This window comes from Mixophyes fleayi, chromosome 1 (assembly GCF_038048845.1).
Source record: "Mixophyes fleayi isolate aMixFle1 chromosome 1, aMixFle1.hap1, whole genome shotgun sequence".
Taxonomy (NCBI): domain Eukaryota; kingdom Metazoa; phylum Chordata; class Amphibia; order Anura; family Limnodynastidae; genus Mixophyes; species Mixophyes fleayi.
In genome coordinates this window covers 26,627,614-26,631,844 of record NC_134402.1, presented here as the reverse complement: position 1 = coordinate 26,631,844, position 4,231 = coordinate 26,627,614, and positions in this window count along the sequence as shown.

Sequence of the window (4,231 nt, the reverse complement as noted above, 5' to 3'; positions counted from 1 at the left end):
ATAAGGCAGACAGTCTCAATAAAATGAATGAATGATAGAGAGAGGGTGTTACAAAGAGAGAGAAGGAGAGAGAGAGAGAGGGAGTGAGAGAGAGAGAGAGAGAGAGAGAGGGACATAAATAAAGAAAGAGGGATAATTTGAGAGAGGGACAGAGTGAGACATACAGAGAGAGAATAAAAGGGCTACCACCGGCAAAGTCTATTTAGCAAGAACCTTGGCTGTACATATACCTGATCAATCCTCCTGTCATTGACACCATCTCAGGATGGCAATAGCAGAGGATATTAATACAAAAAAAAAATAATAAAAAAAAAAAAAATGCTCTATTAATTATTTATTTATTTGTTTAAATAAAGCATTTTCCATTCTAAATAGCTGCAGCAGTATAATAAATATTTTATTGTTCCATTCCACATGTGTGAAAAGGAAAGCTGGGTCATGCGTGTACTGATGCATCAAAGACTGGCCGGCTAAACGTAGGAGCGCATCTTACTGCTGCCAGATAGTATCGCCGCGCAGCCGAACATCACTAAGCTGCTTTGGCGATTTTTTCCTGCAACTTGTGGTGATTGGAGGTTTTCTATCACTGCGATAAGTGGTGATAGAGAACTAGTCCTATCGTTACTTTGAATACAGGTCTAGGTACTCTCTGCACGGACGCACAGGAAAAATAAAATCAATTATCGTCACCTGTTAATAATATAGTCATTTATGGAAAAATTTAAATATGTTTTTGTTTTCATTTTTTCTCCAATTAAATGCAGTTATCATGGGTGAGGGGATCAATTGACCATGACGAACAGTAAAAATAAGTGATATTTCTGTGCAAAAAAATCAGTGAGGTGTTTCGCGGCCGTTCCAGAGATACTTTGCGCAGATTTTCTTAGAATTGACTCTTCTGCATCATGTTATTAAAGTCTACTGTCCATAAAATGCATTTTACCGTTGCTTCTGATTGCAAACACATATTCTAGCATCAGGCCCGGCGCTCCCATTAGGCAAGGTTAGGCACTTGCCTAGGGCGCCGGGCTCTGGAGGGCGCCTGGAGGGCGCCACAAGAATGTAAATTACTTTAAAACTGTGCGGCGACCGCTGACCATACCTGTCACGGCCACTGCACAGCATTCAGATGCATGGGGGGGGGGGGAGAGGCTATTGCTCACCACCGCCGCCTCTCTGCTCCGTCTCTTCCCCTCCACTCACTAGTGTCAGTGAGTGGAGGGGAGGAGACGGAGCAGAGAGGCGGCGGTGGTGTGACAAGGTAAGGAAAGACGGGGTGAGGGGGGAGGAGGGCGCCGATTTTTGCAGGGGGGGGGCGCCGATTTTTTCAAAATGCCTAGGGCGCCATGGACCCTAGCACCGGCCCTGTCTAGCATGTATACACAGCCATCATGACTAGTAATTGGCGCTTACACCCGATCTGTAGCTGGTGTAAGTGATATGACAGAAAACATGTATCTGGGAGATCCGCAAAGCTTGAATCATACGCTGCTGTGTGCGCTCAAGCTTGGCACTGTACAGTGACCCTGTGTATAAGCCCAGATCCCTCCCCGTTACTCCCATGAAAATAAAGGCTGTAGTATGGATCCTTTGTGCTAAAAGACGAATTGGACATTGCTACGTTCTCTGGTGTATGGTCCATCTCTCGGCAGGCGCAGTGCGATTATACTCAAAATACGCCACATAACGGCATTTATGTTCAAGCCCACTATGTCTATTTACTGTTATGCGGTGATGACAAAGACTGCCACTTATTGCAGTGATAGAAAACCAATTACTAATACAATATTTCCGGAGCAGCTGAGTGATACTGGCTGGCAGCTGGCGCTGTGACTTAGGCTTTCAATTCCACTTCTAAAAAAATGTAAAAAAAATAAAATGTTACAAAAAATATTAAAGTATAAAAATAACATCCAGACACAACATCCACGACACAGAATGATTCTACCTGATATCATAATGTCCACTTGACACTTATGCTCTCTACATCATATTCTTCAGATTCTCCACATGAACCAGTTTTTGGCCAAGCACACCAAGGGCACATTGGTTTTTGTAGAGACATGGAAACATGCAGTAGGATTGATAAACAAGTAGAGCGTAGGTGTTTGTTAAAGGATCCATTTATTTACAGTATGTAAAAGTATAAACAACAATACACAATTAAATTATACAGTTATTTTTATGCAAATAGTACAATGTGCATCCTTTAAGGCATAATTGTCTCTTTAAATAGCATCTTTCGTAAAATTAATAATTGCCAAATAAATGTATCTGTAAATCCCAGTAACCTAGCTCTGTTGTAACTGGTCTCTTCTGAGACATCATCACCAAGCTGTCTATGATTGGAACAGCTAGTGTTTCATTCTTATTCCCTTAAAGCTAACAGCTGCAGAGAAGGTAAAACAAAATGGAATGTGATGTGTTAAGGGATGAACCAGAGAGTCCTAAAACTGCATAACAGTGTGTGATACCCAGATCACTAGAACTAAGCACCAGTGGGTAAGACATTGCTGTATTTTCTAAACTTTCAGGTACCATTTTGCAATAACAAATATGCATGTTTGGACTTTGTGTATTTAATTGTTCCTTAAACAGTTCTGACTTGTGCAAGTTTATAACCAGGTGAAAAATAAACTATAAATGCATGTTCATGCCTAGATCCTATGTAAAGGAAAGTCTACATATGTTAAACTCATGCTTACCAATTTATATTAAGACATTTTTAAACGATTATTATTGACATTTCTGCTGCCTTATTTTGGAAAATAGGTTGCAATTACTATTATCTACTTTTGATCTGGAGATTTTAGCTGATGTATATCATTTGAGAAGTAAAAGATAGTAGTCTGAGCCAGGAGCGTTTCGCCATCTTCTGCTTCCTTAGGTGGCAGTTGAAATGACCCCTTCCCCCAATGTTCCAGTCGCCTGCCACTGACTGCAGCAAGGGTGAGTACAGTGACTGATATGGCGAAATGCGCAGGGTCAGAAGCAGCAGGATACTTTCTCACCCTCTTCTATCCCCATTCCTGCAATGCTTCCAATCACCGTGTTAGAGTTACTTAAGAAAGGTCTGAAGCCTCCTATTATCCCATAAGCCTTCTAGCAATCAATTACTGCTGACTGAAGTGTTAGGGGAAGTGAGGAGAAGCAAACTAGGAGCTAGGAGGTGAGGTGAGAACCAAAGTCGTCTGAGACAAGGCCCTTATGGGGGGAAAGACCCTGGTCTGAGTTACAATAGAACTAACAAGCAACCAAACCTGCTGTTAGAATTTTGGCAACAATATTGCAGTTTTTCGGAAAAAAAAACTTGTTACCCCTTATTACTGCGGAGAAGCTGATAAGCTAAACTGTTATTTTTGTAACCGTAAGGAAGTAGAAAAAAATAAAATAATTTGCAGAGCATCTTATTACCATTGTAATTATGAAACAAAACAACATGGATGCCCATCTCTTTTAAATGATACATTAGAGACAACAGCAGCCCCATTGTTGAGCAAGACATTGTACAAAAAGTCATTAAAAACATGATGCTTTATCTGTAGAATCTCTTATAGCATGTCCAATGTGCTGGAGGGTAATGCAATCGCTTCTCAGCAACAGTAGTTACCGGTCACTCATTGTGGCAGATATTGAACCAATCACTTTCTTCCGTTATTATTTCTTTCGACTTCCGCTGTTGAAGCGGGCAGGTATACAAGGTAGTGAGCGGAGTTATGACAGAATGTGGGTGTGGTTTGTGCGTTGGGGCTGTGTCGGTGTTAATTGGGGTGCAGATCGGGGGTTACTTTACCTGGATAAATGTTAGTTGGCATCATAACTGCTGCTAAAAAGAAGATACTTGCCTGAACCCCTTACGTTTTATGAGTCTGCCAATTTTATACAATTATTTTTTTTATAAAATGAGACAGAAGAGAAATAAGTTGGGGGTTGCATTTAGCTAAATTACTAGGGCACATACAATGTCAAACATCAGAATTTTCTCACAGTATGCAATACTTCACCTGTTGTCAAATCAGAATAAATTGCATTTTAGCTGCAGGGAACCTTACATTTGCGATATTAACAAAATACTGTGGCAGTTCAAAGGAGTTGATATTGTTGCAATAAGCAGCAAATCTACCCTCAAATTGTTTAAGTTTAGTACTGTTCATTATCTTAATCAATCATATCAAATCCTGACAAATATTGATATATTTTTTTAAACAGCAAAACCTTTATTATTAATTAT